Below are 12,975 nucleotides of genomic sequence, written 5' to 3'. Positions count from 1 at the left end.
TCTACCACTCCTCAGTAGTCTCGTTCTTGGATACTCTCCCTTTGTCAGGCCCTTAAATCTCAACATTCCTAGTAATCTGTCCTGAATAATTTATTTTATCCATACTGCTGAAAAATCCCAACAAATCCCATGGATTTTACTTCATATTTTCACACTGATGACTCCCAAGTCTACATCACTATCCCTGCTTATTCTCTCTCATATTCCCTTCTCTCTCTCTGTCTCTCACTCTCACTCTCTGTCTATCCCCTTACCTTCCCCATGAGACATTTTCACATATGGCCCCAGAGATACTTCCAAATCAACATGTCTAAAACTAAACTCACAATCTAATCTTCCCTCACAAATCTCCTTCTCCTTGGTTCCTTGTACCATCAAATGACACCACCATCCAGTATGTATTATCTTTCACCATATATATGTATGGTGACTATTGAAAAGTAAATAAAATAATGCAAATATGACATCCAGCACATAGTAAGTATTCAACAGTTTTTGCCTATCGCTGTAATTACTGTGATTATTAGTATTATTGTTACAATCAGTACATATCTCAAATTAAAGTCTACTCCACTGTGTGCCTACTGCCACAAACCTAGCCCAGGTCACTGTCATCTCTCCTCTGCATCACTTAGAAGTTTCCCAACCAATCTCCTTGGTGCCAGTCTTTCCCCCTCCCCCTCTAGTTCACTCTCCACATTGTATCCATGCCAAAAGTCTCAGGTTCTTTCTTTTTCTAAATGAATTCAATGGCTTCCCATTGCTACTAGATTAAAGTCCAAATTTCTTAGAATGGTTTAAAAGTTCCTTTATCATCTGGCTCCCATTTACCTCTCTAGCCTCATCTCTTGGTTTCCCTGATATTCACTCATCATAACTGAGCCAAAATGATATTGTTAAAAATGGCCCAAACTCTTCAGGCCACTCTCATACCAAGACCTTCATGCAAGACCTGAAATACTCTGTATACTGATTTGGCCATGCTAACTCCTACTCATATTTCAGATTTGTTTATATGTCTCTTTTTTAAAGAAAGTATTAACTAATCTTTACCTCACCTACTCTAAATTAGCAACTTTCCTATTCACTCTTACAGAGCAACTTAACTTCTACCAAAGCACTTACCATACAGCATTCTACCTATTTATTTACTTCATGGTATTAGTTTCCTAGGGCTGTTGCAACAAAGTACCACAAACTCAGTGAATTAAAAAAAGAGAAAGAAAGAAAGAAAGAGAGAGAGAGAGAGAGAGAGAGAGAAAGAAAGAAAGAAAGAAAGAAAGAAAGAAAGAAAGAAAGAAAGAAAGAAAATAATTTATGTACAGTTCTCGAGGCCAGAAGACTAAAATCAAGGTTTCATTAGGGCCACACTCCTTCCAAAATGTCTCAGGGAGAACCTTTCTTTGCCTCTTCCAGCTTCTGGTGGTTCCTGGGGTTCCTTGGCTTCCAATCTCTGTCTTGGTCATGGTGTGGCCTTCTTTTCTGTGTCTCTCTGTGTCTTCTCTTTTTATAAAGACCTCCTAAATCCAGGATGATTTCATCTCAAGATCCTTAACTAATTATATCTTAAAAGTCACTATTTCCTAATAAGGTTGCATTCTGACATTCCTAGGGATATGACTTTTGAGTACTTTTCAACCCATTACACTTTTCAGTCTTATCTACCGGACTGCAAAGTTCATAAGGGCAAGGTTGACCATCAATGCAGAGTTATCTTGGCACATAGTATATACTAAGAAGTAATTATGGAACTAATACTCTCCTTCCCCTCAATTTTTAGCCAGCTTTTCCACCACATTATCATCCCATCGAACAACATCAGTATTCATTTCCACTTAGTCCTTTAAAATTGATTCATGCTTCAGCCTGCAAACTCAACAAAGAATATTGAGTTACTCACCTGGAAGCATTCTGTCCTCACATTAGTATTCACAGAGTTCTTCACTTGATTTTTTTGGTAAGAAATTCATAACATTCTAGCTTGTATTATACTTGAGTATTTCTTTTATAATATTTTTAAAGCAAAAATTATAGCTTTATATCTTTATACCCCTCTAGATGACTACCATAAAACTCAACATAGAAGATTTTCATTAAATATTCTCCTAATGTGTTAATCTGGTTGCTGATATATAAGTTCACCTCTATTAGAAAGAGTTAGGTTTATTTGAAGACAGTAATAGGCTATTGACTCTCTGACTACAGAGAAGCAAAAAGAAAGCTCCCTCACTCAAAGTGCTAATCAGTTTTTCTGTTCTTTGACTTTAAATTTCCTAAAATCTGTAAGTGCCAAAGTCTTCAAGTCTAAATGCCCTACAATTCTTTGTGTACATTCACTTGTTTCCTTTCTTCCATTGAGCTTATCTTCACATTAAGGTAAAGTCAGTGATGGCATCTTCATAGATCTACTCAAAGTTTGTTATCACTGATAGTTCAAAACATTTATTCACTTTTTCAACTTGACATGAGCTTTGCCAAGATAATCATGCCAACATTTACATATTCATGTCATAATGTATTATCAGAGTCTCATCAGGAAAAAAGGAAGTATTCTAAGTATTTTAGACAAGAAATAACAAAGAGAATGTGGTGTTTACAAAACTGTTGGAAGGGCAAGGCATAAGAAAGCTAGCATACAGCATAGGTTTACCTTTGGTTTCAGACAAGCAGAAAATTGCTACTATAACCCTTGTCAGAAATTCAGCTTAACTGCCCCAGTGTTCACAGATGTCTGCAGCACTGAGACAAGGGATGATAAGCAGAGGAACATCCAGAGATTACTGAAGAACCTCACTTCTGTTAATGCCCAGTTATATGCCTGCCAATACTAGTAAATTAATATCGTTTCAACCCAGTGGTGTGCTAGAAATATCTAACACTGGGCAGAAGTAAAGGCCTGATCTGTAGTATTTGCCAAATTTGTGGAGTAAATACTCCCACTTTGGCTAATTTAAGGCCACTGAATGCAGAGTTGGGGGGAGATGCTCACAATTGCTTTCTTTGAGCTTGTATGAACCCTGTCAACACACCACTATTTCTGCCTCTCTTCTGTCTTCCAAATAGTATACATCTGTATTTCACTGATGGAACTTAATACAAATTCAGAACCCCGCTAGCAAAGGACACCAGGAAATGTAAAGTTCTCAGACTTCCAGTCCCTACAATATGGGGTACAGCCAAGGAGGTATCAAGTATGCCCAGGGCCAATACAGAAACATCTAGCTCATGTGATGGACAGAGTAATGATAGCTGTCATTTTCCCTTTTCATGCAAATAACAAAAACAAATCCTTGGTGATTTCATCTGCATCATGGCTCGGTTCCCAAATGATGTTCAAGCTCTGTATGGCTCATTTGAAAATTAGTGTTTCAGCAGGCACAACAACACTAATTCTAGCTAACATTTATCAAGCCATTATAATGTGCTTGGTATTGTTTCAGGCTTTATATGCATTACTCCACTTAGTCCTCACAACAATTTCATGTGATAGGTTTACTATTACCCTAATTTTACAGATGAGGAAACTGAAAATTTGTATGGTTCAGTAAATGCTCCAGATCACAGCTGTTGATTATCAATGTGTTTCAAACTCAAGTTGTCTGACTCCAAAGCTACTGTACTTATTTGTCGAAAATATTCTATCTTTAAAAGTTGAAGCAGTATTTTATGAGTTGTTTCTGCATCTGGGTACCGTGCTTGGTATCAGATACCTGACGACATCAAGTATGTCAGAGAATCAATATATTGAATTATTTTTAGGACTATATTGTATCTCAGCAAACATCTGGTGCTACCTGGAAATATAATAAGCATCTGTCCAAAAAGGCAAAAAATGTAATTTACAGGTCATTAAAATTTGACCATGAAGTGTCTCTTTTCTTCTGTTTCCATCATTACTGCCCCAGGCTTGATCCCTTTTACTTTTCTAGTTTAGATGAAAATCCCCTCTTCTTGTTAATGATGTCACTGAGCTTAAAGTAAATGAAAGAATCAGTAAAAATTCTGTGTAATTTTCAAAAGGCAAAAAAATATGGTTGAGAAAAAGGATCAAATCTTCTTTTTAATAAATATAAATTTACTAGATTAAAGACCTGTACATTTCCAGGTACAGAGACTGTCTTTAACGTAAAAGTTGTATATTTATATAATGTTTCGAATCCCCTCTCTAATTTTTCAAGTGCTCTGTCTTACTTAATCCAGCAAAATATCACTCTGTGCTTTCATGTCATGCTCACATACCTTGCATTCCCTTTTCTGGGTTCTGTTTTGAAAGCAAGCAAACATCTCTCTTTATTACAAACCATTAAGTGATAATTTAGTCAGTGTGCTTTTTACCTTTGTAATTTCAAGTTAATTGCATGGCTGTATGTTTGTCCAAACCAAAGTAATTGTGCTTTCTTCTTCTTCTTTTTTTTTTTTAGTCAATCCTTAATTTAAAAATTAACAAATAAAAGGACATATTTGTTGGGGAGAGGGTGTCCTTTGGAGAGTGGTGGACCTGATTTCAGGGGCAGGTGCTATCTGTGTAGGACACCATTATCAAGCCTGGCCATGCTTTTGCCACGGTTTGGTGTATTTGTGCCAACGCCTTGCTTTGGGATGCTTTTAAGGCTTGTCAAATACAAGCATGCAAAGTGCTTCTCAGTTACGTGATATCTGGTTGAGACAAGTTCAGAGTATCAAATGCATGAAAACACAGCAAGATCTTGAAAACCCTGATTTGTATTTCTTCCACGAATTTCAATGTGATGATGAACCCAACTCTCCAGTGATAGGCTAAGACAATATTTTCAGTGGTCATTACATTTAAAAAGGAAAAGAAAAAAACATCATTGTGGTATTTAACCTATTTGCCAAGAGACACTCAGAATTTTAAAAATCAGAGGCACTCTTCTCCTTGAGAACTACCACAAACAAGCTGTTCTCTTCTAAAGATATTTTCTTTAAGATATGCTGGATTTCTCTGGTATTTGCCATATCAAGCTATAAGAAGTTTCTCAGCTATGTGATATCTGGTCATGGCCAGCTGGAGTTAAACCAGATTAGTTCAGCCTAATTTGACATTCATATTATAAATATTGCTGAAGGTTGAAGAAAGTGAATGTGGACCGTTGGGCAGGAAAGTCACTAAGAGCAAGCCTGTACCCAAAGCTAACAAAAGTTGACCATCTCTAGCACAGACACCAACATTAACCCAGGCTGATATTAATAAACACTCAAAAATGAAATAGGTTTAATAACTGTAAATGCTGACACCCATTTCAGCACTAACTGCTCTGTCTGGGAATAAATGAGTATTTATCATTTCCTGAATTCCATTCTGGCCAGTGGCCAACAGAGAATGTACATCAAAATTAGAAGAGATGGGAGGTGGGACTTGGTTCCAAATTGATCTGAATAATGATAGCAAACTTAAAAGCTGCCTCCCTGCTTTTAACATTCACTGTTGTCTGATTTCAAGAATAAAAGAAAACATTTAAAAAATAACAGGAAGCAGTCTGTAGCTCAGAGAGACTCTTACTGGATTTGATTCCTTTACAACATTGCATTATCATCTACATGAAAGCGGAGCTCACCCCTGCCAAACCCTGAAATGCATAAAATGGAAATGAGGAGGAAGAATGCCTTAGCCACTCATCTGTTTCTGTCTTAGGAAATGTTTCCAGTGTATCTGCTTGCTGTCTCACCCAGAGGCTTTATGTGACCACATGAAATAGGGCAGATGCCATATAGGGACAAACCTGGATATGTGCTGGCCTGACCCATCTCTTAGCAAATCCCAGATGCACTTCATCTTAATGAAAACACCCACACAAAGGGAATCTCTGGTCTTTCATACCCAGAAGTCACTTGCCTCCTAATCATGTCAAGCCTTGTTTGGAATTCTGAGGCAGGTTCCTGCAAAATGCAATCAAGTTTATTGTCAGAGTCAGGACAATACACAGGTTAAGAAAATCTCTCTTGGGTCATTGTCCTAGAAGCAATATAACTCATTACATTTTTATCCAAAGAGGATATATCCCAATAACTACCTTGAAAGTAGAGATAAAATCTGAGTAATATAGGAGACGAATATTTATTTATTTAACAATTGCACTTAAAAAATTAAATTACATGGCAAAAAATTTGAAGTGATAACATTTCTCATATGTAAACCACACATACGTGCACACGTACACACATGCACACAATTATATGGATGCTGTATTAATTTCCTAAGGCTGCAGTAATGCTGTACCAGAAACTAGGTAGCTTGAAAGACAGAAATTTATTCTGTCATAGATGCAGAAGATAGAAATTCAAAATCAAAGTGTCTTAGAGTCATGATCCCTTTGAAGACTCTGGAAATAATGTTTTCTTGACTTTTCTGGTAATTGACTGCAATCTTTGGCATTCTTTGGCTTGTAGATGCAACTCTACAATCTCTGCCTCTATCTTCACATGGTGGTCTTCCCTCTCTGTGTCTCTGTGTCTGTCTTTCCTTTCCTCTTCTTATAAGAACAATAGCCACGTTAGCTTTAGGTCCCACCTTTATCTAGTATGAGTTTATTTTAACTTAATTGCATGTACAAAGACCCTATTTTCGAATAAGATCACAGATTGCAAGTAGGCACGAATTTTGGGGGCACACTATTCAACCCATTACAATCTGCCTCTGAACCCCCCAAATTCATGTCTTTCCCATGTTCAAAATACATTCAGCTCATCTCAATATCCCAAACAGGCTTAGGCCATTCTCATACTAGAAGACAAGTTATTTGCTTCCAAAATACAATGATGGGACAGGTATAGGATAGGCATTCTCATTCTGGTCTCCTCATTCTGGAAGGAGAAACAAATAGAAGGAATAAAAGGATTACAGGTCTAAAACAAGTTCACAACACAGGAAGGCAAATCCCAAATCCCAGGTTTTCAAGGCCTGGGAATGATCCTCTGTGCCTCAGTGTTCTGTCCTTTGGGCTCTCTAGGATGGCCCCTCCTCTCTATGGCCTCATCATCCATGGTTCTGCCTTCAGTCATTCCTCCTCCACTTTGTTTCATCCTTGTCCCTTTCAGCCTAGGCTGGCAGTTTTTCAGCTGGTATAAAATTCTCAAGAACCTTGTCAGTCTTCAGTGGATACCATGGGGATCTTCAAAATTAGACGTGAGGGTTTTCCGTAGACCTTCCCTGGATAACTCCATCTCTATTCCTGCCTTCTGCTGGGATGGTTAATTAGATCCATGAGTTATACACCTGATCTCTTCAGGCAAAGTTTGTCCAGTAGCACCCTTGGCTCTGCTTCCAGAACACACAATCTGGCGAAGCTGAGAATGTTCGCAATCATCAAGTTCTGGTTTCTTTTTGATTAACAGCTTCTTCCACAGTTTGCGTCTTTCCTCTCAAGTTTTCCTATAGGCAGTGAAGAGAAACCATGCCACATCTTCTATACTTTATTTGGAAGTCTCCTCAGCTAAACATCCATGTTCATAAATTCTGCTTTCCACTCAAGAGCAGAGCACAATTTAGCCACATTTCTACTGTTTTCATGTCAAGGATCACTTTTTTTCAAGTTTCCAAACTTACATTCATCTTTCTTTCTAATGTCTCACCAGAAACACCTTTAACATTCATCTCCAGCAGCATTCTGTTTGTGACGATATATGTATTTTCTGAGGTGATAAAACTTTCTCTATTGCCCTCTTCACTTCCTTCTGAGCATTCAACAGAATTACCTTTAATATCCCTATTTCTACCAACCATCCCTTCAAGGAAATCTGGCTTTTTCTCCAGTTCCAAAGCCACTTATGCATCTTTTTTTTTTTAGGAACTGTTATAGCAGCATCCAGCTGCCTGGTACCAGAATCTGCACTGGTTTTCTAGGGCTGCTGTATCAAATCTCTGCACACTGGAAGGCTTAAAACAGTAAAAACTGTCACAGTACTGGATAGTTACTGGATGCTAGAAGTCTAAAGTCAAAGTCTGAGCCATGTCTCACTGAAGTCTCTAGGAACAGATACTTCCTTGCCTCTTTCTGGTTTTTCATGTTGCTAGCAATCCTTATTTTTCCTTGGCTTATAGACATATCACTGTAATCTCTGCCCATGTTGTCAGATGGACTTCTCTTGGCACGTATGTTTCTATGTCCTAATTTCCTTCTTCTTATAAGGACACTGGTCTTTGGTTCAGGGCCCAGGATAATCCAGCATGACTTCATCTTAACTTGATTACATTCACAGGGTGCCATTCATAGCTATCAGGGGTTAGGATCTCAGCACTTTGTTGGGGTTGGGGGGAGTACATAATTCAATTCACAGGAGACTTATGCAAAAGACAAAATGAGAGTAACATAAAAGGCAGCCAAATAAAAATGCAGAATTGCAAAAATATATGTCAAAATTTCCTTATAGTCTTACAGACAAGCAGTAAACTTAATGGTCAACATAAAAGCAGAAATCTGACCATTTACACAATCTGCAGTGTCACTGAGATTAAAACAAAACAAAACAGAAACGTGCTATGGAAAACACAACTGTTGCTGGTATCAGGACTAGAAAGAAAGAAATCTCTAATTTAAGAAAAAATGTAGGGGACGCCTGGGTGGTACAATGGGTTAAGCATTTCACTCGATCTTGGCTCAGGTCATGATCTCACAGTTTGTGAGTTCAAGCCCCACATCGGGCTCTGTGCTGATGGTGTGGAGCCTGCTTGGAATTCTGTCTCTCTCCTTCTCTCTGCCCTCCCCCACTGTGTTTTTCTCTCTCTCTCTTTCTCTCTCAAAATAAATAAATAAAACTTTAAAAAAAAAAAGAATAAATGTAAGATGATTTCTTTGCAGGCAAAAATATGACTACACAAAAAATAAAGCATCATTTTGCTAACTGCATATAATTCCTTCACTTTAAGTGAGCTTTAAATATAGAATTATTTATATATTTATATATGTATAAGCATATATATTTATATACATTTATACTCTTTAAAAACAGAATAATAAACAGTTGGAAATATGTCCTATATATAAGCCATATTTAAATATTAGATGTAGAGGATCATCAGAGAAGCTGCCAATACACAATTCAATGATTCCCCAGTCAGGGAGCACTCCCACAGTTCCGGAAAAATTTTAGAGGGGTAAAGTAAGCAACATTTCTAATGTCAGTTTTGAAACAGTATCTAAACATCCTATGGTGATGAGCATGGCTATAAGTCTCTTGGAAAAAAGTTTCAGTTAAGAAGACAGAAGATTTTTCTGCAGACACATAGTTTCAATTATATAGTAGAAATCAGTAGCAAAATAGGATTTGATTTCTAGGGATTCACTTTAGAGCTAAATGTGTCTATCTGGGAAAGTGAGTGATACTGCATTTTTTAAAGATATCCTCTTTCTTACAAGTCTCTTGTCATTTTCCCACCTGTTTTATTTCAAGTGCTCATCTTTGGGGCTTTTTTTTCCTTTATTTTGACAACTAGGTCCCCTGTCCCCCCCCCTCTTTCCTCAGCCCCCTCTAAGGCAAAGCCTAATGTGTTTCTGAAATCTTGCATTGTTAGGCTTTAGGTTGTGCAAAACTTTCTTACAAGATGTCTTAGTCCGTTCAGGCTTCTGTAACAAATACCACAGAGTGGGTGACTGAAACAAACAGAAACGTATTTCTCTCAGTTCTGGAGGCTGGAAATCTGAGATCAAGGTGCCAGCAGAGTGGAGTGGGGGCCTGCTTCCAGCTCCCACACTTACCATCACATGGGCATATGGCGGAAGGAGAGAGGTGATTTCTGGACACTTCCTTCAAAGAACACTAATCCCATTCGTGACGTCTCCACCCTCATAACCTAAGCACTTCCCAAAGGCCCACCTCCTCATACAATTACATTAGGTATCAGAATTTCAACATATGAACTTTGAGGAGATGCAAACATTCAGACCATAGCACAAGATTTAGACAGGTTTGGCAGGCAGAAAAAATAGCCCTCCAAATATATATTCATCCCTAATCCTTGGAAACTATATTACCTTCTATGGTGATACATGTGATAAGGGTCGAAAGAGGGTGAGTTTTCTGCTGGATTATCTGGGAGCTCTAAATGCAATCACATGTTCCCTTATAAGAGAAAAAAGAGATTAGACTCAGACCTACACAGAAGGTGGAGTGAAGACAGGAGAGATGCAACCACAACCCAAGGAATACCAACAGCCCCCAGAGACTAGAAGAGGTAAGGGATAGATTTTACCCATCTGGAGGCAGTCTACACCTTGCTTTTAGACATACAGCCTCCAGAACTGTGAGAGAGTGAAATTGGTTTTTTTAAGCCACCACATTCGCAATAATTTGTTGCAGCAGCCACAGAAACCTGTATAATGGGGAAAGACACAGAAAACAAAGAGAGTTGATAGAAAAACAGTCCCCCCAATATGAATATATCTCTTCCCAGAGATACCCACCACTTACGTAGCAGCTACCAGGGAGGTGCCCGAGAGCACTTACAAAGCCCTAGTGCCTGAGGGTGATTGTCCATCTTGCAGATGAGGATATTGACTTGCCAAGGTCACACAAAGTAAGTTATACAGAAGTCCCAGGATTTAAACCCAGATGCATTCAACTCCATTTTCCACTTTTCTGCAACACGCTAATTGCACTTCTTACTTCTCACCCCTGCCCCTGCCCACCCCCCCATACTCCCCCATCCACTTGCACGCTGACAACCAAGTTTCTCTTACCCTTAACCAGCTGCGGGCAGCAGTTCCGTGCATATGCCCAGGGGCAACCAATTGTGTCCTTTTGTAGGAAACAAAGGGCAAAAATAACCAGAGGCAATATGCCTCAAAAAGCAAAGGTGTGTAGTCTATTTTTTTTTTTTTTTTTTTTTTTTTTACTCTACTGAATTCCTAGATCCCGGCCCTAAAGATCTAAACAAATTGGTTTCTCCTCCCCACCAGACTAACCCTGATTTACCTCAGATTAGACAAATTGCTAGCAATTCCCTAGTTTCCAAAGCTACAACCTTGGGGTAAAAAGCAAATCTGAGATTACTGGTCAGGTCTTTGTATATCCTGCCAAACTTTCTGTCCTAGCCTCTGCACCTGCTGCTCCCCCACCCCCCCATCCTTACCACTAGTCTGTCCAGCCTTGAACCACTGTAATTTAGGCCTCAGTGTGTTTTCTGAGGCCAGAGAATTGCTAAAAAAAAAAAAATCTCATTCTCTTTGAGGTTTATATGTGTAAACACACATGCACACGTACATACACACACAAAACTTTACCAGGTATATGTTTCTTGAGGCACAAAAACACAGGTGTGCCGAAATAGAAACTTTGTTATTTCTATTAAGTGGCTCTGTAGGTTACGTGTCTGACTCTTGATTTCTTCCCAAGTCATGATCTCACAGTCATGAGATGGAGCCCCATGTATGGCTCCATACTGGGCGTGGAACCTGCTTGAGATTCACTCCCTCTCCCCGTCTCTCTCTCTCTCTCTCTCTCTCTCTCTCTCTCTCTCTCTCTCTCTCTCTCAATCTCTCTCTCTCTTGTCTTTCTCCTTCTCCCCCAGTCTCTCTCCCTCTCCCCCTGTCTCTCTCTCTCTCTTTCTCTCTCTCTCTCTCTCTCAATAATAAGAATAATGATAGTAGTAGTAGTAGTAATAATAATATCTTTAAAAAGAAAAACGAAGAAACTTCTTTATTTCTTCCAGTTAAAAGTGACCTAGGCCTTAAGCCTCCATTTCTGTTAACGGTAGGGACGGGATTCTTCTGTTCTCAAATTCAGCCTCAGCACTTTGCACCCTTCCTCCCCCTCCCCCACACCACCACATCTGCAGTTTTTCTTCTTTCTCTTAGGACACAGGTAAGTTTTCGGGACTTAACAGCATCCTGGTTTGAGGGCAGAGGCTTCCCGTCTGAGAGGCCTCCTCTGGGGTAGGCCGTCCACCTCATCTTCCTGTCTTAGGTGTGAGTTAGCCTCTTTTTGCTGCATCTAGAATCCATTTTCCCAGGTGGCACTGGGGCCCAGTCTCCAAGTGAGACATTGCGGTGTGCTACTCGGGGAGCTTTGCTATCGTGTTGTCCTCGCACTTGCTGCAGCCGCTGATCCTCTGAGGCTTTATCACTTGAGTCTCTCTCTGCCAAGGGGCCACCCTCTCAGCGCCCTGATAACCCCTGGCAGAAGGCTCATAATTTTCAACTGCATTTCCGATGCTCTCAGGCACAGTGTTTCAGATCTCCTAGATGCGTGTAAACAAGGGATCTGAGGGTGAGGCAGTGAAGAGGGAGTCCAGACCTTCCCTGTTGCAAGGACTACACTCCCATCTCCATTGACCATGGCAGACCCACACAGATACAGAGGCTGGGAGAGGTCTCCTTCCAGAAATCCAGACGGGAGGCAGGACACCAGCCCCTCCTTTGAGAACTGTGAGCCCATCCTGGAGTCCTAATCTTTGTTGGCAGAGCTTTGATTGCAGGGGCCAGGGAGCAGGACCCTCTCTGGCATCCACACTCATGCTCCCCCTTGAAAACCCTCCCTGATCTGCTCCCTTAATCAGGCCTAAGAGGTCTCAAAGGTCCTGGAACTCCATGTGGGAAGGAAAGCTGCCCGGAAGGCATCGTGATTCCTCCACAGTGTGGTTCAGGGTGTAAGCCCAGCACCCCCATTGCTAGGCTTTGCACTTGGTTTATCAAGACAAATTTTTGAATTTCCGTGAAAACTTTTTTCTGCCAAGTGGCTTGTGGGAAGCATTGTGGCTTTTAGAGGATTTTGTCTGCTATGGACTCCAAGAAAATAGGTGAAATTTAGAGCCACGTGAGGACAACTTTGTCCCAGTAGTTGTGTCTGCCTTCCTTCCAAAGCAGCCAATGCCAGTTTCAGTGAGGATTCGGGAAGGCGGGGAGGCTTGACATATAATTAGAAATTACTGGAGTTGAAGGATGCATTAGATCATGTTTTAAAGACACTGATTTTACAACATTATGTAAATACTTTAATCTAGGCTTTTGATACAGTTTACAA

This window comes from Felis catus, chromosome B4 (genome assembly GCF_018350175.1).
Source record: "Felis catus isolate Fca126 chromosome B4, F.catus_Fca126_mat1.0, whole genome shotgun sequence".
Taxonomy (NCBI): Eukaryota; Metazoa; Chordata; class Mammalia; order Carnivora; family Felidae; genus Felis; species Felis catus.
This window is presented reverse-complemented; position numbering follows the sequence as displayed.